We start from the raw sequence: 23,086 nt of genomic DNA, 5'->3' as shown, positions 1-23,086 counted from the left end.
GGAAGATTGTAGAGAATTGGTTCATTTCTTCCTTAAGTGTTTCGTTAAATTCACCATTGAAAGCATTGTAGCCTGGCGATTATTTTTTGGAAGGATATAGTCATTGATTCAATGTTTAATAGATATTGGCCTAATCGAGTTATCTCTTTTTCCTTGTATGAGTTTTGGTCTTTTGTGTCTTTCAAGGAATTGGTCCATTTCATCAAAGTTATCAAATTTGTGGGCATAGAATAGTTCATAGTTTCTTTCTTTTTCCTTACTTAAGGCTTAAATTGTTGTTTCTCCAGATTCTGAAAGTAAAATCTTTAAGTTTTTGACATAGGTCACTCTTCTTTTCTATTATATATATTTAGTGCTATAAGTGTTTCCAATATGTGTTTTATGACCTAGAATATGGCCTTGCCTCATGAATTTTGTGAGCTTGAGAAGAATGTGTATGTGTTTTGCAAGTTGGCTGTAATTCTTATACTTGTTCCTCTATAGTCAAGATTTTTATCTCTAGCTTCTTTTAAGATTTGTTCTGTGTCTTTGATTTTCTATAGTTTAAATTTGATATGCTATGTAGGTGGTTTTTGTTTGGCATTTTTCCTGCTTACTGTTCTCTGTGCTTCCTAGATCTGTGGCTTAATGGCTGTCATTAGTTTTGGAAAGTTCTTGGCTATTATTGTGTCAAATATTTCTTCTGCTCCATTCTCTTTTTCCTCTTCTGCTTTGCAAACTACATGTGTTACGTATTTTGAAACTGTTCCACAGTTCTTGTGTGTTATTTTCTGGAATTATTTTTAAATTAATTTTTTCTCTTTCAATTTTATTTTGGGAAATTCTTATTGACATATATTCAAGCCCACTCATTTTTTTCCCTCAGCCAAGTCCAATCTACTGATGAGTCCACTAAAGACATTCTTCATTCCTGTTACAGTATTTTTGATTTCTAGTATTTCCTTTTGATTCATTCTGAGAGTTTTGATATCTCTGCCAATGTTACTCACCTAGTCTTGCATGTTCTTTACTTTTTCTATTAAAACTCAACATATTAATCTTAGATATTTTAAATTTCTGTCTGACAATTCAACATCTGTGTCATATCTAAATCTGGTTCATATAATTGATTGGTCTTTTCAGACTGTATTTTATCTTTCCTTTTCTCATGCCTTGTAATCTTCTGTTGAAGGAGAGACATGTATTAGATACCAGGAACTGAGGTAAGTAGACTTTTGTTATGAGGATATATGTCAGTCTTTCTAGAAATGTTTAATATGCTATATGTGTAGGATCCAAAGGCATCAAATTTCTCTAACGTACCTTTTTCTTTAGTTTCTCCTCTCATTTGGGCTTTCTCCAGTACTATTCCTCAAAGATAGGGTGCATCTGGCGGCCTTTTCATCTGTCCTCCACTGTTATTTCCCTGGAGCCTCGTCAGTGGACAATGAGGTGCAGAGGTATGGAAGTATTCTAAAACCTTATGATGAAACCTCCATACTTTAGTGGGCCTGTGTCTCTAGGGTATTGCCTTCATAAATGTTTCCCCAATAATTTATCTATTTTTCTCCCTTGCCTCCTACTCTGTTGTATTTCCAATATATTTTCATGGAAACTTGACCCCTGTTGACTATGATTTTTCCCCCAGTAGGTAAGACAGGATGGTTAGAAGATAGTGGAGGAGAAATGCCCTTCCCTAAGCTGAGATAAGGCTCACAGAGTATTTTTCCCAGGATAGTAGACCTGTGTTATAGAGAAGGCTCTGAGAATATTTCACAATGATTACTCTTCCCCTGTCTCTACCAGAACCATTAGCGCATTCTTTTGGGATCTTCACTGTAAGAACCTGGTAAGGCTTCTGGAGCTAAATTCCATCAAAGTGTTGGGAACCCCCTAAGACTGCAGTCCCCATTCTCATGCACCTGCATACTCAGCCTTCAGCAATTTGACAAAATTACCATTTAAGTTTCCCTTCCAGTTTACGGTTTTGGCAGTTTCTGATCCAGGTTGGCATATCTCAGCTGTGACTCTCCATATGTACACATCTCTCCCGATTTGCAGGTGGCAGATAACCCTGAGACCTTGGTTCCCTAATGTATCCAAGGACACTCATTGATTTTCAGTTCATCCAGCCTCTTATTATTTTAATACGGGAATGTTGGTTTCTAAGATGTTTACATTTCGGTACTAGTGTCTTCATCATTGTCTCCTAATTTTGCACTCTTTTGCTATGTCCAAATTCCATTGTGTTTTTTCTTTTTTTTAAAAGATTTTATTTTTTTCCTTTTTCTCCCCAAAGCCCCCCGGTACATAGTTGTGTATTCTTTGTTGTGGGTTCTTCTAGTTGTGGCATGTGGGACGCTGCCTCAGCGTGGTCTGATGAGCGGTGCCATGTCCACGCCCAGGATTCGAACCAACGAAACACTGGGCCGCCTGCAGCGGAGCGTGCGAACTTAACCACTCGGCCACGGGGCCAGCCCCCTCCATTGTGTTTTCATCTCAATTTCATGTATTTCTGCATTCATACTACAGTTTGTCACTAACATATTAGTTAATAATTATTGAAAGGGTGAAAGTAGCCCATATCTCCACCTCAGTGGCTGAGGAAGATGAAGCCTCCGTGGTTACGCCTGTCTCAGTTCTTTCTTCTTGCCTTTAAGCCGCCATCTGTACATCCGGGAATGGCAAGTGTTGGAAGAAAATTCCAGAGAAATTGCTAATTCAGAATCAGGACACAGTGTCCAAAATTAGACAATTAGATCTAAACATATTCTGAGTATCTAGAAAGCAAACGGGAACAATTTGGGTGGAAGTTTGAAGAACCTGGAATGGAGGTGATCCTAAACGTCTTATCTACGAAATGCTAAAATGGATTTCACAGACCAATTAGGAAGGACAAAGAAGGAACAAAATGTAAATATAATAAGAGAAAAATATTAAGAAAATTGGAAACCCAAGTGAACATAGCTTAGCCATGAAATTTAAGAAGATAAGAGATATTGTTTTGTTGTATATAGCTGGAACTATACAAAGAATATAATCTCCTAAATCATGTGTAGCCAGCTACCTACTTTTTACATTCATAAGTAGAAGATTTCCATGTATACATGACCCTTTTGAATTCATTTTATACAAATTTTGTATATTTATTATTCTTTACAAGACACTATATGTTTATGTATATCCATAGAAAAGAAGCATTGATTTTCATGCATAAGAGAAAAAAAGAAGAAAACCAGCTTCAATAATCAATGTGTGTCTGTATGTGTGTATGTGTTTAACTTTGGATTTAGAATTTAAATGGTGTACAAATATTGCAAGTTTTAAAATTGTATCTTCACATTTATTACATCTTGGGGGGATTCAGTAGAATTCTCGCTGTCTCATTAGTGGTGCTTATGAAACAAGAGCGATTGAAAGAGGAAGGAACAGCTGTTTGGAAATGCAAGGAGAGAAATCAGAGCAGAAATGCAGGTAAAATATGAGCACTTTGAAAATAATTGTAGTGACATCAAAGAGGTGCAATTTAAACATTATTTAAAAATACCTTGCAAACTGCTTTAAAACTCAGGGCTCCTGAGTCAATAATGAGTTTATGCATCAACTGCTTTCAATGAAATTGAAACGTGGAGAATGCGATATAAGTTATTCATTAAAAACTCTATCCCGTTGCTGAATAGGAAAGTAACTCCCCTTCAAGAGTCAGCACTTTAAAAATACTGGAGGAGACTCACTGGAGCAATCAGGATTTTGACTCGTGACTTAAAGAATGTCTTGCATGAGGGGACACCTGTCTAATTCAGCTGTTACCTTTAATTGTGGAAGAAAGGCAAATGGGGATGATAAAAGAAGAAAGACTTTTTAAAAATTCAGGATAGTGATGTTTATTTACATATTGTTTGTATAAGTGAATGTGATTTAAATACTGTAATTGCATTCAAATTTGATTAAAAAATAGATTTTTCAACTCTATTGTGCTGCACTATTTAAATTTCCCTCTTTTTAACCAAAATCCAACCCAAACTCCACAGTTTTCTTTTTGAGTAAGATTGGCCCTGAGCTAACGTCTGTTGCCAATCTTGCTCTTTTTCCTTGAGGAAGATTCACCCTGAGCTAACATCTCTGCCAATCTTGCTCTATTTTGTATGTGGGATGTCTCCACAGCATGGCTTGATGAGCAGTGTGTAGGTCCACACCTGGGATCTGAACCTGAGAACCCTGGGTCACCAAAGCAGAGCATGCAAAGTTAACCACTACACCACAGGACTGGCCCCTGAACTCTACATTTTTGGAACCCAAATTCTGCCACCTCTGACTCTAAATTCTTCAAAAGCTATCCACTCTCTGAACTTAGAGCATCCTTACTCTCTCCATGGCAGAGTGCAACAGCTTTAATTATGTGACGTGCAAACAAAAAAGTAATCAAGTTGACTTTGCTCTGTGTCTTTTGGACAAAAAAAACCCAAAAGTGCTGTTACACAGGAGAAAATATATTGCAATCTATTTTAACCTTGAATGATGTAGTAAGATTCTTGCAGTTGTTTAGACAAATGTATGTCAGGAAAATTGGAAGTTTGAGATCCATTTCTGCATACCCTTTTCAGCAAACCAAGCATTTCAAATTATTTCCATGCATAAAGAGAATCAATTGCTTCTTCATTAACTGAGTTTTAAAAACTGAAACGTGCTGAATAATCTAATTGAGAAGCAAAAACATAGAGAAAAATCCTTTCTAATGCTTATATCATCTGTGTAGGAAGGATTCCAGGATTAGCTTAAGCAGTGCACATCATAAAGGCATTTCTTTCCCTTTCTAAAGACAGAAGAACCATACTCTTCAAGGAATGGACCATTCCACACAGTCTTCACATTGGTAGAAAATCAAGCACATTCAGAGAAAATTAAGAAAATCAGAGTGATGTCTGGGAGAAATAGCACTGAACTCTGCTTTTCCTAATACTCCAACATCTAAGCCAGCTCAGCAGGATTAGGTTTCTTCATTGGGAGTTGAATTTAAGCCCTCTCCAGTAGTAATTGTCCCTTTGCAGGCTATTATTGTCATCTATTTCCATGAATGAATTGAAGAATAAGTGACAGAGAAGATTTAAGAATTTTGGATTTTTCATGACTAAATATTTCAAAGCAATTTTTTGTAACAGAAGATTAGCTAGATGCAGAGCTTTACCAGCAAAAGATGATATTTAAACAAGTCCCCTGAATTTAGAGGGGAAAAGTTTTCATAAATCTTGGGGTACAAGCAAGACACTGAACCTGAGAAGCCGAAAACCTAGAAAAGTTGTATCAGAAATGGTTGTTGGGGGCCAGCCCCATGGCCTAATAGCTAAGTTTAACGTACTCTTCTTCAGTGGCCTGGGTTCAGTTCCTGGGTGCAGACCTACACTACTTATCGGTGGCCATGCTGTGGCAGCATCCCACATACAAAATAAAGGAAGATTGGCACAGATGTTATCTCAGGGTAAATCTTCCTCACACACACACAAAAAAATTGCTGTTGGATTCCAGTTCTGGGCAAGATGGAATAAGCACCCTCTATCCTTTATATCCCAATGAAGATGTGGAGAAGTATCTTAGGACTCTAAAATGTAAATAGTAGCAGGAGATTGGAGAAGAATACCAGAAGTATCCTTGAAATGGCAATTAGTTTATCATTTTTTTTCTTCAGTATCCCTTAACCAGAGTGCATCCTGAAACCTGGAAGTGGGCACAAAGGCACATACAAAGAGAGATCCAGGAGAATTTCTCTAGTTCTATTTCAAGGAGTGGGTAAGGAATTGCTAATTCTCAGTGACAGTGTGGAAATCCCTTCCCCCACACTTTTTATTTCTCTCTATTTTCTCACATTCCAGCCTTCAAGAAAATGTCAGGTAACAGTGGTATATCAGGTAGTGGCAGCAAAGGCTACAATGGGAGCCCACAAAAACCAAAACTGGAAGCCAGGAGCTTTCTCCACAATCAACAACTCCACTCCAACTCATTGCTTTTGTTTTGCTTTGTTTTGTTTTCTCTATCCTCCTGTGACTGGAAAGGGGAATTTCAGGGAGCCATAAGTACCCAGGAAACCACACAGAGGGAGGAGCTCAAGAAAGCAGACCCGTAAAGTTGTTCATGAAATACTGATTTTATCTCAACTTTCTCACGCATAGATCTGAACTTAATAAGCTTAACAAAGACGTCGATAATTGACCAGCACCAAGGACCCAGGTTGAACACTGAATAGTGCATACCTGGGATAGATCTGAAAAGCAATGCAATGGATTCGAAAAACTATCCAACATTGAAACCACAACCCACAGAAGAGTAATTGGAACTTGAGGCTTGAAATTAATTAAGTTGATTGCCTATTAAATAAAAAAAGAAGGAAAATTCTCCCTAGAATTTGCATAAAATCCAGAGTCCCATAACATAATAATGCAAGTATCCAGGATATAATCCAAAATTATTCAGCAAATGAAGAATCAGAGAAATTTCAACTAAGATGAGAGTAGATAATCAGTTGACATAAAACAAGAAATGGCACAGATGTTGGAATTTTCTGACAAAGTATTTAACTATTACACAAATGTTCCAACAAGCAGTCAAGAATGCTTAAAGAATGGAAAAATTCAAAGTGTCAACCAAGAAATAGAGTATATAAAAAAGAACAAAATGGAATTTTAGAACTGACAATATAATAATAGAAACCTTTACTGGTTGGCCTATATAGCAAAGTAAAGATGACAGAAGAAAGAGTGAACTTGTAGATATATCAGTAGAAATCAATACATCTGAACAATAAAGATAATTTAAAAAAAAATGAACAGAGCCTCAGGGACCTGTGAGATGAACACAAAATGTCTAATATTTGTGTCAACAGAGTCCCAGAAGAAAAGGAGAAAGAGAGTGGTGATGAAAAAGTATCTGAAAAAATAATGGTTAAAAACTTCCAAAGTTTATCAAAAGACATAGACTTACAGATTCAATCAAAAAGCCCAGAGTACCTCAAGCAGGCTAAACTCAAATAAATTCACACCAAGAGGCATCATAGTCAAAACCACAGCAGAATATATAAAGAGTTCTCAAATTCTGTTCATAATTCTGCTCTGAACATCTGTGTAAAGATTTTTGTATGGATATAAGTTATATTTCTCTAGTGTGAAAATCCCCAAGTACAATTCCTGGGTCATCTGGTAAATGTTTAACTTTATTAAAAAAAACTCGCTTTGTCCATAAAACTGGAAAATCCGAATAGCCTATGAGTGAACAAAAAAACAAATGTAGTCCATCTACACAATGGAATACTACTTAGAAATCAAAATCAACAAATTTTTGATACATGAAACAACTTAGATGAATCTGAGAGACATCGTTCTGAGTGAAAAAGCCCAAATCAAAAGATTACATATTGTACGATTCCTTTATATGTCATTTTGAAAAAGACAGAATGATAATGGTAGAGAATAGATCATAGTTTTCCATGTGTTACAGATTGGGTTAGGGTAGGACTACAAAAGGGATAACATTAAAGATTTCGGTGGTGCTGCCATTATTCTGAATATTGATTGTGGTGGTGGTTACAGAATCTCTAGACGTGGTAAATTCTAGAGCTCTACATCAAAAAATAGATGTTTAGGTTAAGAAGTAAAAAAGAAAACGTTGCTGAATTAGATTCAAAGGAAGAGGTTGTTTCCTTCCTGCCTTACTGTATCAACATGATGAGTATGTAGAAACATGTGACTATAGAGGTTTGATCAAATTGAGGGTGGGGTAGATATATATATGTATATATGTAAGATTATATAATATATAAGGTTATAAGTTTATATAATATAATCTTATATTGGAATATTGGAGACAAGATTGACAATTATGTTTAAAATGTCAATTTCATAATTGATTTTCAAAAATCATTTCACCGAAAGCATTATTTTTGGTGGTTATTTGTTTTTGGTTTATTTAGGTGAAAAGTTTTATGGAAATAAAAGTGCAAAATTTGATTTTATCATTTTCTTTCTATGTCAGAAGTAAAAAAGTAGTCAATAAATACAATATAGATGCCTGTCATTGTACTACACTCTTTGAAAGAAGCAGGCTTTGGTTAGGGTTCTGAGGAGCAAAAAGAAAATTGAAGGGATATTAAAATATGAATGACTCTTTTTTTTTTTTTTGAGGAAGATTAGCCCTGAACTAACATCTGATGCCAATCCTCATCTTTTTGCTGAGGAAGATTGGCCCTGATCTAACATCTGTGTCCATCTTCCTTTATTTTATACGTGGGATGCCTTCCACAGCATGGCTTGATAAGCAGTGCGTAGGTCTACATCCAGGATCCAAACTGGCGAACCCTGGGCCGCCGAAGTGGAATGTGCGAACTTAACCACTGTGCCACTGGGCTGGCCCTGGATGACTCTTTTACAACCTTATTGTAAATTTAACAAGAAAAAGAATACTTAAGCTCATGAAACAATTAATAATTTCAATAGCTCTCATTTCTAATGTGTTCTCCATCTCATTTGATACCATCAGATTCTGACAATCTTCTATTGATTCATGCTGCTATTACTTTAATTCAAGTCCTTAGTGTGTCAGCTGTTCTGATAATCTCACGGACTCCTGTCTCAAGCATTTTTATCTCACAATGCTGTGAGAATTACATTTCTATGTTTATCTTATATATATCTTTTCTATATTTCTGTTATATATAAAATATATAGAATGTATTTAATATATACATTAACAATCAAAAATCAATGTTCAAAATCTTTGGGAAGAAAAGTAGAAAATATATATATTTTGAAAGACATTAAAGATTATCTGAGGGGCTGGCACAGTGGTCAAGTTGTTAAGTTTGCACACTCCACTTTGGTGGCCCAGGGTTTTGCCAGTTCGGATCCTGGGTGCAGACCTAGCGCCGCTCATCAAGCCATGCTGAGGTGGTGTCCCACATAAGAGAACTAGAAGGACCTACAACTAGAATATACAACTACATAGCAGAGTGCTTTGGGGAGAAGAAGAAGGGAAAAAAAAAGATTGGCAACAAGTGTTAGCTTGGGGGCCAATCTGTAAAGAAAAACAAAAAAAGATTATTTGAATAAATCAAGAGGCAGCCATATTAACACATCCAAGTGGAAATCACATTTAGGAAAAAAAATTTTCTTGTCTCTCTTTTCTAAGGAAATAAAAAAGGAAGGAAGGAAGAGAGGGAGAAAAGGAAGGACAGGGAAAAATTAGTTGCAAGTACAAAATAGGAATCATATGTCATTTTAGAACAGCACCGTCGAATAAAAGTTTGTTGCAGGACACATATGCAGTTTTAAATTGTCTTGTACCTACACTAAAAAAGTGAAAAGAAATGAATAAATTAATTTTAATAACATATAATACATATATCTTCCATGTTATTATTTTATATTAAATGTATAATATATACCTATTTCAATAACGAATTTTAGTTACCCCAATATCTCCAAAGTATTTTTCAACATGTAATATACAAAAATTATTTATGAGATATTTTGCATTATTTTCTTAGTACAAAGTCTTTTTTACTAAGTGTTTGAAATCTTTACACATTTCAGGTTTTATGCTAATTTTCATCAAGAATGCATGATCTGTGTTCAGATTTCACAAAATTATAAATTAAAAAAGTAGATTCACATTCTCAAGTTGTTCCAAACATAGTTAAACATTTTCTAGTAAATGAATCGAGTGACAGTTTTAAATTTAAAATTTAAATAAATAAAATTAGAAATTCAGTTCTTCGATCACACTAGCTACATTTCAGGTGTTCATATGTCACACGTGGCCAGTGGCTTTCATTTTGGACAGCACAGTTCTAGTGTGTAAATTTAAGTTGTCTAAAAAATAGACATTTTCTATAGGTTCTTTCTCCCTTAGGAATGCCATAGCATCTTATAAACTACAGTGAAAATAATTTTTGTCTCACTGATGCTTCCTCCTTGAAATATTAATTTGTGCCCTAAATTTCAAGAAAAACAGGAAAAATGACCAATGTTTATAATTTTGTTTTTATGACAACACTTTGATGATACTCCCCATCTGCTATGCTGGTATTTGACAGAGTAGCAGCCCATCTAGGGTATTAATTGTGTTTGCCCTGATTCTCTACCACAGGCATAGCATTCTTCCTTTTGATACCTTTGCTCTATGGGGATACAACATGAAATGATATAGTTATTTGCAATTTGAGTTGGTTAAAATAATCTTTTCACCATATATTAAATTGGTTGAATTGCATAACATAAAATCAGTACACTGATTTCATTTTCCACAAGAAACAAATGTCATGGCAAAATCTCCCTCACATATGATCAGCCCCAAGCATTGTGAAAAGAAGTTATCATCTGCAAGAGACAGCTTCATGGACAAACAGATAAGTGGGCAATTTTTTAATTTAGCTACTCCCCTACTTTGCATTTTTGTGTCTAATTCCACATTTTCGATATCCCGAGGACCTTCTTAATTCTGTGTTATGTCCCCCAAGATCCCAAGAGCAACTTTTCTGATAATTCACATCATTAGAATTCACTGAAATGGAGACATTAGGAAATAAGTTTTATGGAAAGTAACTAATGAATAAGGGATTCCAAATTTTGACAGATATTCATGCATTTCATCACACACATAAATGCACACGTCTATCACTTTATAAGGATGTATTTATAGTTATCTATTGACAACTAGGTTTGCAGTTAGCAAGATTTGTCAAATTAAAGGTAGGAAAATTTGTCATGTGTTTTTCATAGAACTCCAAAGAGAAGTTCCATTTTCATGTGTATATAGATTCTTTATACCACCCTAATCAAAAAATGCTGCATGTTGGCTGTTTGGTTGGAGTTAAACAGACTTTTAGTTTTGGTTGGAGTGAAATTGCAACTAAAGCTGATGTAAGCTGCTTTAAGGTGTGAGGCCAGCATGACTACAGCTACCTGGTGAACACAAGATAAAAATTATCTGCGAATGGAATTAAGAAAGAGATGTCAAAATCATGAAACAAGAAATAAAGTGTACATGAGAATGTTTGAGCCTCAGAATAAAACAAAGCCTGAATCTAGACACTCCTGAAGTTTTTAGTTATGTGAACTATGTTCCCCCTTCAAAAATCGTTTTACTGGGTTTTCTGAAACTTACCATGAATGAATGATGAATAGTACGACTTGCTTCTTGTCGGTTTCTCCCTACTCGGATATCATGACATTTTTATTTGGTGTCTTCTTTCTACAGTGTAAAGCAAATAAATGAATGAATAGAGTCATAATGTTAGAATGTACTGAAGATGCACGATTGGTGAGGCTTAACCCTCATTATGTTTTATTAGCTTCTCTTGCAAATTGCCTTGTAGGGAAAGTCTGGTATGTTAGAAACAAAATTCAAAATTTTCTCTTCAACTAAGATTTGAGACTCTCCTACACCTAAGGTAAGAATCTGTTTAGAATTCACCACAGATTTACCAGCAGTCCAGTTACATTATTTTATGTACTATTGCTACATAAAAAGAAACTAGTAAAATAAGAGATTAAGAAGATTTTATGTAATATTTTATTGACTTTCTTTATATGCAAGTTTATTAATAATGGGAAAATTGGATTCTCTTGAATTTATATTTTTCATCATTATGGAAATGGGATAAATATTTCCTTCCCGTTCAATTCTTAACCAGAATGACAACTTTAATTTTTTTAATGGTCATATTTTTTGAGAGTACCATGGCCTTAGTATGTTCAACAAATTACTCCAAACCAGACATCTTTCTCAGTAATTGCTTAAAAGCTACTAGATTAGTATATTTAACACATATTTCTGGTTAATATATACTTTAATTTAGGAAAATGATAGAATTTCATTGTATACATTTTTTAGTTTGTTGAAAGCAGGAAAATGGGAAAAATTAGCTAAAATTAATTTTTGTCTTATTTTAAAACTATATTTATTCAACCATATATATTGTGTTAAATTTTCTTTCATTTACTTAAGAATGGGAGTAATTAGATGATTTGATATGATAGACTAAGAAATACATTTTAGCAAAAAACAGCAACAAAATGATATTTATTATATATTCTATTACCAACAAAGATACTGTTTTGAGTATTTATCTGCTTTTCTGTTAATCCACATACCACTGAGTTGTACATTTTCTTTGAGGAACAGGTTTTCTGAACAGTGCTACCCAATGTGATTTGGAGGGTCACTGAGGAGAAGAAAGAAGACGACTCAGGAGAACGAAATAAGAAAATCACAGAAGTGGAAGCAACCAGGCATATCCACGGGAATTAAAGAAGTTGTCTGTTTCAGCAGCTCCTAGTTGATGTACAATGGGACAGGAAAGTGAAAGCTTTCAAGGGAGGCTCTTAAAAGGCAGGCAGTGGAGTTCAGACCTGAAGTGTAGTATCATATGCAAAAATTAGAATTCAAATCATAATTTGGAACCTTGAAAGTATGCATTTCCATCTACAGTCCCTTGTCAGAATTTCTTGCAAAGACCAATTTCGCTCTTTTTGTCTAAAAAAAGAACTACCTTATCTACTATGTGTCAAGCTCCTTTGAGAACGATGATTTTTGCAATACTCAAATTTTATCCTCTAGTTTCTTTCATAATGCTTTGCATTTGGTAATAATTTCTAAATAAATGGTTGTTAAATAATAAATTAATTAATCATACTATTAGCTTTTGAAAGACAAATTTTAGTCACCTTAATATTGCTGCTATGAAACTTTATTTCTAATTAAATTATGAATTTCTCCTAGATGAGGAACAATTCTTTCAGTACGCCGGGAAGATTTACTCAGTTGCCAATTGAAGGATGGATATTTGGGCTGTTCTTAATTGTAAGTGATTATGAATTGAGCTTTCCTGGGTTGAATAGTTTCCTCCAAAATTGATGTTCACTCAGAACCTATAAATGTGACCTTATTTGGAAATAGGGTCTTTGTAGATATAATCAAGTTAAACAAGGTCATGCTGAATTATGGTGGGTTCTAACTTAGGTGACTGGTGTCCTTGTCAGGAGAGGGGAATTCGTATATACAGAGCACACAGGACAAAGAAAGGGGAAAAGGCCATGTGAAGACGAAGACAAAAGTTGGAGCGATGCAGCTACAAGCCAAGGAAAGCCAAGGAAGGCTGGCAACCACTAGAAGCTAGGAAGAAGCGAGGAAGGATGCTTTCCTAGAGCCTAGAGGGGAGGACTTCTAGCCTCCAGAACTGCGAGAGAAGAAATTTCTGTTGTTTTAAGACACCTAGTTTATAGCAATTTGTGACAACAGCCCTGTGAATCTAATATAGAGCTGCTACGCTAGGTCATATGATTATTTGTCTAGCTTTTGTAAGAAATTGTCGAACTGTTTCTTATTTAGCATTCCCACCAGAAATGTATGAAAGTTCTGTTTGTTCTATATTCTATCTAGCACTTAGTATTGCCAGTGTTTTAATTTTAGCAATCCCTATAGATACCTAACGACATATAACTGTGATTTTGTTTTGCATTTCCTGACTAATGACGTTGAGCATTTTTAATGTGGTTACATTGACCCCGCTATCCAAAAGTAGAGGGTTCCTATGAAATCTTTTGTCAGCCAAAATGGTGTAAAGCAAAGAAGAAATTGCCATTAATTTATATGGGAAATATCTTTGAGTGTTCCCAGACTCGAAAAATAACCTACTGAATCATACCAAATAACACGTGAAACCTAAAATAACACTAAGGTATAGTAAAAGCAGGAATGATGTGATAAATACACAGCCGGTATAAAGTAGAAATAATGTATGTACAGTGTAGTTTTACTTACCAGAATCAGGAAGACAGCGAGCACACTGGAAGGCTGAGAGGTGGTGGTGGTGGTGATGGGGTGTTAGACTGAGTCGTTGGAGGTTGGGGTGGTGGGAGGCACAGGAGATTGGGGTGCAGGAGAGAGAAGAAGTGAGCCATCTATGAACATCTCATAGTCCTCTGAATCCATCAGACCAGGCAGGTCACTAACGTCTACACCTGATTCTGCATGCCTACATGAATGAAGGTCAAGTTTTGTCCTATGGAAGCTTGAAATGCGACAGTATGCTTGACTGCTGAGCCTCTATAACGGCTCATTGCGAAACAAACGCTGAAGGCTATTTTCACTTTTCCTTTTTTTCATAAAAGTGAAAATCCTCTTCAGATTTGTTTCTGTTAGTGACAACAGGTACTAAGGTATGTCTTTCATAAAAGCGAAGTGGCATAAAGCTAACTTTTGCAAAGTATTTGCCATATAGATCTCTACATTGTGTCTTTTAATGCTGTTTAGCTTTTTATCCACTTCCTAAAATGTATTCCTTGTCTCCTCCTTCACTTAGTGAATTTATGTCAATTTAAAAAATAATTTTTTTATGTCATGATAATGGATTTCAGGAGGGATCAGAGATTAATATAGCCATTCAACTGATCATCTTTCCCAGAACTCCAGGTCTGGTGTTTATTCAAAAATTACTTACAAGTATTAAGGTAGAAAAGAATGAGAAAGTTATGATAAAATACACAAATAAAATTGCATTGCCTCTGAAATTAACTTTCTGTTTTTATACCACTATGGACACTATGTATATTTTGATTGCATACCCAATGATGGTAAGGTATAAGCTTAAAGTACATATATAAGTCTGCATGAAGTTTCTTTTCCCGATTCTTGACAGATTTCAACATTCTTAGTGAGCACTCCTAAAAGACTTAACCTCTGAGATGATTTTAAAACATGTCGAAAATGTTTTTCATATGCTTCCATTCAAGAGATGGGGCTAAATTTCTCTTCCCTTTGGTGTGGGCTGGGCTCAGTGACATGTTACCAATGAAAATAATGAGAGAGAAGTGACAGTGTGCATGTGTCCTTTAGCTTCTCTTTTTAGCCAGCTAAAGAACACTGTGATTCAGCTCTCAAGATTTTACTTTATCACGTATCATACTTGCCTCCTACAGTATTTTGGTACGTCCAAGCAAAATGAGGAAGAAATGAAGATCATAAACAATAAGAGAAATAAAATAAACTCATTGTCTGTTTCCTCTACTTCGTTTCCCCTTATCCCCTGTCCTAAATATTCTGGGTTTTTTTCTTTTAATCTTATCTTGAGTTCTCTACTGTTGAGTTATAGTAACCACAGTGATAGAGTCCTCTGGTCTGGCATTTGACATGTAAATGGGAAAACAGAGAATTCATATAATTTTTCTCTCCCAGGAAAGTCTTGTGAGAACTGAAACCAACATATTTTCTGTCTCTGTGTTAAAGGATAATGGGACGAGGCGTCGTTTCCTGTCCCTATGTTAAACAATACCAAGGATAAGAGAAAATAAGAGAGACGCTTGCTAAAGGTAAGTAAGTTCAATACTGGCTCCTGATCTAAGACTACAAAGTTTCTAAACAACTGACATGTCAAGAGGAGCTGCTTGACCATCCACCGAGCTTCAAGACAACAGCCTTCCTGGGCTCACAGTCCAAAATTATTTTTAACCTCTACCCAATCCCAACTTAAACTCTCATAATCTCCTGATTTTCTCCTTCTAGGAAGGATACTACTAATTCTTTCCTAAGGGATTGTTCTCCCTTATTGTAGTTAGGCTTAAAGGCTTAGCTTAGCTGGATCAGTAGGTTTCCTGCTTGTCTTTTTGAGGCTCAACACTCGTTTTCAAGATGATTATCCTTCTTGGAAGAGAAATTAAAAAAGAAAATAATATACTTTGACATCGAAAACTACGTGATGCTTTGATTCCAGCTTCTATTTGTCCTTCCAATGAAGGTATATATCCTACATCTTTAATAAGTTGGGAAACATGAAGGGGGAGAGAAAGGGTTTACAGGATATAAAAATACAAGTGAAAATAATCCAAAAAATATTGTGTAGGAATCAGCTTCGTTTATCCCTAAATCAAATGATTTAGGTGTCCAAAGTGTTCAGGCATTTTGTTTTCCTACTAGATACCTTAAACAAATGTATGCAGCGAGTAACACTTGAAATGACTGTAAGAGGGAACCAGCATTTTTTACATGAAATAGACCTTCTTTAGCTCTTTTTCATTTATATTTCAGTGCAACGTAACTTCAGGTTCTCTACTGAGAGCGTATTCTGACAATTTGGGTAGTGTTAAGTAGATTAGGGGTATGACTGCCTAAGGATGGCACTGAGTAATGTGAATAACAGAAAATGGAAGTTACTTAAAAGCAAACTGTGCATAAACTACTATTCAATCTACTTCCTCAGGAATGATCCCACTTTGTTTTTTATTAATTATAAAAGATTCCATTTCTGTGCTCTCACCGGCTTCTGGAGCTAAATGTTTGGTATTTGAATAGTTCTCAGGTCGCTCATTTATCTTTTCCACACATGTGGGGGAACTGGCGTCACAGAATCTACTCTCACGGTTCAAGGAGATTTCAAAGGCCTGCTGGTCAATCTTTGCAAAGTTGGATTCTGCCTTATTTTAATTTTTATTCTTTCTCCTATTTATTTTCTTCGAAGGTCAAGATTAGTGTAGCCACCCCTGACATAGGAAGGGTTAATAATCACTGGAAAAAGCTTGCCAACAAACTGTGACCCAGAGGTGAGAAGGCCGGTTAGCCAATGATGGGTAAGACTCCCTGGGGGGGCAACCTAAGCCAGGCGGCGGCCGCCCGGGGGCACAGATGGAGAAACGATATCGATATCGGGAGCAAGAGGGACCGTTGTCTAAGAGACCTTGCCTGCTCTGAGATAAAAATATAGAGCACAGCAACAACATGATAATATCAAAACAGAGGCCAAGGGAGGGCTCCTTGAGAAATCACTAAGAATTCTTGGCATTCGCTAATTACTTCATCCAGAACACCTGTGTATGTTTAACAGCTGTAAGCTACGCATATATTGAAACGATGGTTATAATAAACTCAGAGTGGCCATCAGCCCTCTCCGCATCTATCCTGATGTGTACATTGGATTGCGACACCGACAGAGTAGTTCATCCTTATAAAAATCTCCGAAACGTTTTAAGACAGCCATCATGTTTTATCCTTCTATCCCTAGTCCTGTCTACCATTCCTAGAAAAGAAAACATTTAGTTATGGCCATTTTTACTTTCTTTTACCTTCTACTAATTATAACAAGTACCACATACTTCAGGCTAAGATTTTTTTAACTTTTATTTTGAAATAATTATAGAGTAACAAGAAGTTGAAAAGAAAATACAGATAGGTCCCAAGTACCTTTTACCCAGATTTCCCCAATGTTTACCTCTTACATATTCTAGTATAATATCAAAACCAGGAGTATACGTTGATGCAACATGTGTGTGTGTGAAGTTCTACATCATCTTATCACATGTGTGGATTTGTGTAAGCACCACCACCATCAAGATACAGAACTAATTTCATTACCATGAAGATCTCCCTCGTACTATTTCCTTACAGTCCCATCCACCCACTCCCCACTGCCATCCCTCATCCCTGGAAATCACTGTCTGTTCTCCATATATATAGTTTTCTTGTCTATATAATTTTATATAAGTGGACTCATCCAGCATATGAGTTTTCGAGATTGGATTCCTTCACTCAGCATAACGTCCTTGAGGTCCATCCAAGTGGTTGTGTTCATCAGCAGTTTGTTGTATTTTATTGCTGAGGATGTGACTCAGTTTGTTTAATCATTAATCTATTCAAGACATTTTGACTGTTTTCAGTTTTTGGCTATTATGAATAAAGCTGCTATGGACATTCACATACAGGTTTTGTGTGGACATAATTTTTCATTTCCCTGGATAAATAACCAGGTTTGCAACTGTTGGGACATATGGGAACTATACATTGAGTTTCTTAAAAATTTTGACAATTTACTGTAGTGACTCTACCATTTGACACTTCTATCAGCAATAGATCCAATTTCTCTACATCCTTGCTGGCATCAGGTGTTGTCACTGTTTTTATTTTAGCTGTTTTGATATATGTATATAGTAATATCTCATCATGGTCTTAATTTTCATTGTCCTGATGGCTAGTCATGTTGAACATCTTTTTATTTACTCATTTGTCATCCATATGTTGTCCATTTTTATGTTTTCAATGTTTTATATCATACCTATGTTGCCTCTGTGTGTGCTAGTGTGTGTGGATAACAAATTTTCATCAATTGTTCTCCGAACATACCACTAACACAATTTCACTATTCCACTCACTTAATTCCCTCTGACCATTACAATATAGCTCATTTCTACTTGTGTAAAAGGTATGTCCTTTTTCTGATAATTTGTTAAAGAATGATAGCCATGAATAAATATATATCAAAATTATACTTATCAGATAATTAACCTAGCCCTTCAATTAATCAAATTTTTTAAAAGCTTATCCAAGCCAAGAAACACAAAGAAGATTTATTAAGTAAACTGGAGTTACACAGTCTGTAAGACAGAGATGATTCAGGTTAAAATCTTTAGCAGAACAATTGACATTGTGAATCACGTACAGATCTCACGGCTACATCTCTGATGACAATTCACTATTTCCAGCTTCCAAGGAAGTGGCGACATCAGTCTTACAAGATGCAAAATATTTTCCCTTTGCCATCATATTTTGAAAGAAATCCATATAATTATACATTTATCTAGAAACACGCATTTCTATTTAAATAACTGGCAATCATCTCAAATATCAAAGTAGTCTGAAGTCTAAGACAGCAAAAGTTATGATTAATTTCTCTGTCCTTACTGTAATCTATGCACCACAAGCTACCTTATAAACCCTTGGACATCTTTGAAATACAGCTTAGACATTATCAAAATATAAAGTTGATTAGAATCGAAAGCTTCACAGATAACATTTCCAAGAATAACTCCCATCATGTGTGACTCCCGGGTTTGTTTGTTTCCACTTTCATATCCTTCCCTCAACAGCAGTGCAATCCTAACATACTGTGTAGTTTAACAGTCTTATAATTACACTTCTGAGGCCTATAGAAGGCTATAGATGTGGTAGAACGTAAAGGTTAGGAGTGAGGGCTCTTTGGTTCAAAACCTGTCTCTGTCACTTAATAGCAGAGTGTATTAGGGCAAGTTATTTAGGCTTTTCCATTTTACAATTTCCTCATTTGTAAAATAAGAAAGTGATGGTGCATAGCTCCTTGAGCTTGGGGAGTATAAATTGAGATAGTAAACAAAAAGAGTTCAAGACAGTGTCTTGCACACAGAAAACTACTCAGTAAATGTTAGCTATTCTTATTATAATTTAAAAAATATATATCGCTAGCAATGAACAAGTAGAATTTGAATTTTAAAACATAATGCCACTTACATTAGCACCCAGGAAAAAAAAAGTAGTTCTTACGTACCAATCTAACAAAATAGGTACGAGGTCTATATGAGGAAAACTATACAACGCTGATGAAGAAAGTCAAGAATGGCTGAATAAGGGGAGAGATGTCTATATTCACAGATAGAATCACTCAATATTGTCAAGATGTCAGTTTTTCCAAACTAGACTTATAGATTCAACAAAATTCAAACCAAAATCCCAGCAAGTTATTTTGCTGCTATTGGAAGACTGATTTAAAAGTTTATATTAAAGGCAAAAGATCCGAAATAGCTAACACAGTACCGAAGGAGAAGTACAAAATTGGAAGACTGATGTTACCCAACTTCAAGGTTTACTGTAATGCTACAGTAATCAAGACAGTGTGGTATTGGCAAAAGAATAGACAAATAAATCAATATAACAGAATAGAGAGCCTAGAAATAGAGTCAAATGATCTTTGACAAAGAAGCAAAGGCAATATGTGAAGAAAAACATAGTCTTTTCAACAAATGGTGCTGGAACACTAGACATCTATATCCAAAAATATCAAAACTATAAAAATGAATCTAGATATAGATTTTACACCTTTCACAAAACTTAACTCAAAATTAATCATAGAACTAAATGTAAAATGCAAACTATAAAACTCATGGAAGAAAATATAGGAGAAAGTCTAGATGACCTTGGGATATTTGATGACTTTTAAGATAATGCACCAAAGACATGATCCATGAAAGAAATAATTGATGTTAGATTTCATAAAAATTAAAAATTACTACTCTATAAAATACACCATAAAGAGAATGAGAAGTCACAGACTAGGATGAAATAGTTGTAGAAGACATATCTGGTAAAGAATTGTTATCCAAATATATACAAAGACCTCTTAAAACTCAAGAATAAGTATATAAACAACCTGATTAAAATGAAAAACCCAGTTAAAAAATGGGAAAAAGACTTGAACAGACATCTTGACAAAGAAGATATACAGATAGCAAATAAGCATACGAAAAGATGTTCCACATCATATGTCATTAGGAAATTGCAAATGAAAACAACAATGAGATACCATTACATACTTATTAGAATGGCCAAAATCCAAAACACTGACAACTCCAAATGCCAACGTGGAGTAACAGGAACACACATTTATTGTTGATAGAAATGAAAAATGGTGTAGCCACTTTGGAAGTAAGTTTTGTGATTGCTTACAAAACTAAACATATTCTTACCGTATGCTCTCATAATAATGCTCCATGGTATTAACCAAAAAGATTTGAAAAATTATGTCAGCAGAAAAAATTGCACATGCATATTTATAGCAGCTTTATCTATACTTGCCAAAACTTTAAAGCAACCAAAATGCCCTTCAGTAGTAGACAAACGAATAAATAAACTGTGGTACATACGGACAACGGAATATTATTCAACAGTAAAAAGAAATGAGCTATCAAGTTATGAAAAGACATGGAGGAGCCTTAAATGAGTATTACTTGGTGAAAAAAAGACGAAAGCCAATCTAAAAGGACCACATGTTGTACAATTCCAACTGCATGACATCCTGCATAATGCAAAATGTATGGAAACAGTAAAAAGATCAGTGGTGGGCAGGGATTAAGGGGTAAGAAGAAAAGTATTTGGAGCACAGAGAATTTTTAGGGCAGTGAAACTGTTATGTATAAAACTATAATGGTGGATACATTTGTCAATACCCGTGGAATGTACAACATCAAGAATGAACCCTAGTGTAAACTATGGGCTTTCTGTGATAGTGATGTGTGAATGCAGATTCCTCTACTGAACATATATGTGTATGTGTATATATACATATCTCGTATCAAGAGAAATTTCCACAGTTCCTGGCTATGGCCTGATGCAGAATCACTATGCTGATTCTCGTGCTTCTCCTTCTAACCCTTATTATCTCTTATGCATATGATTCCCCATCTTTGCTCAGTTTCTTCCAGTGAGCAGCTGTGATAACCTCTTCTTTGATAACTTTTCAATTCAGAATCATAAACGATACTGTTCTGCTTACATCTTCTGTATTGCTATTATTTCAGCAAGAGTTGAGGGTGGAAGGAGCATCTGTTGTCATTCCACAGTTTCATTTCAAGAATTTTGGCTCTTATTCCTTCAAGTCTAACTATATTGTTTCATTCCATTTACTTATTTTTTGAAACATAGTTATTTTTATTGGAAATAATTATTTTACATCTATGATTCTTTTTCTATCTTTTAAAGTTATTTTTACATATATTAAAATACATTCTTTTTGATGTACAAATCTACGAGTTTTGAAAAATGTGTAGAATTGTGTGACCACCACAACAATAAAAATTTGGAGCAGTTCCCTCACCTCCAAAAATTTCCATCATGATATCTTTTTGCAATCATAGTCTCCCACAAGTGAAACTTCTGAGGAACACTGGTATCTTTTCCATTCCCGTGGTTTTTCTGTTAAATAGAATTCTACAATAGAGAGGTTTTTGACTCCGGCTTCTTTTGCTTACATTAAACCCATTTGGGATCCTTCCATGTTGTTGCTTGTATCAATCTTTGTTCTTCTCATTGCCGAGTAGTATTTTAGTGAATAGATGTGCCACAGTTTGATTGTCTTTTCTATACTGCTGCGTGTCCATTCTGTACTGGAAGGACATTTTTGTTGTTTCCCTTTGCATGTTTTTAAATTAGGCATCTATGAGCATTCGTGTATAGGTTTTTGTGTGAACCTAAAATTTCACTTCATTTCTTAAATACCTGTGACTGTTCATATGGTAAATGTATTCAAATTTCCAAACTCTGTCAGAGACTACACCATTTTGCATTCCCACTGCAAAGCATGAGAATCCCAGCTGTTTCACATCCTTGTTAGCATTTGATATTGTCAGGTTTTTATTTTGTGAAGTCTCATAGGTATGTATATATATCTCACTGTGGGTTTTATTTGCATTTTCTTAAAGATTAGTGATGTTGAACATCACTTCTTGTGCTGATTTGCTGTCTATATTTCCTTTCGTTTAAACTGTGCTCAAATCTTTTTGCTCAGTTTTTAAATTGAGCGGATTCTTTTCTTAAACTTCATTTTTAAGATTTTTAAAAATATATTCTAGACACACTGTTTATTGGGTGTGTGAACTACAAAAATATTCCCTCAGTTTGTGACTTTTAATCCTTTAAGCAATGTTTTTTACCAAGCAAATGTTTTAATTTTGATGAAGTCTCATGTATCAGTTTTCTCTCCCATGTGTCGTACTTTTATTGTCATATCTAAGAAGACTCAGTCTAACTCAGTCATAAAGATTTTTCCTGTTTTCCTTTAAAAATAAATGGTCTTTTTAAATTCAGTGTTTAAAATAATTTAAATATTTCAAATGAATTTAAATTTGTGGTCCGTTTTTAATGTTTTTTGTAATAGGAGGGGCTCAGGTAACTTTCTTTTTACTTTTGCATATGGGCAACCAGTGGCTCTAGCATCACTTATCGAAAAGTTTATTATTTCTCCATTTAATTACTTTTGTATAATTCCCCCAAAATATCTAATGACCATATTTTTGTGGATCTATTTCTGAGCCTCCTATTTGGAGCATTCATCAATGTGTCTATCCTTTCACTAACGTCGTGCTGTCTTGATTACTTTGTGTTATTAAAATGTAATACTCTCAATACTTTAGAATTGTTCTACTTCTTCTAAATTATTTTGTTAATTTTGCTCCCTTTGCCTTTGCTTATAAATGTTAGAATCACTTTGTCAATAACTACACAAAATCCTGTTGGGATTTTGTTTGGGACAATGTTGAATCTATAGAATATT

This window comes from Equus przewalskii, chromosome 14 (genome assembly GCF_037783145.1).
Source record: "Equus przewalskii isolate Varuska chromosome 14, EquPr2, whole genome shotgun sequence".
Taxonomy (NCBI): domain Eukaryota; kingdom Metazoa; phylum Chordata; class Mammalia; order Perissodactyla; family Equidae; genus Equus; species Equus przewalskii.
The sequence above is the reverse complement of the archived record's forward strand: the minus strand, read 5'-3'. Positions refer to the sequence as shown.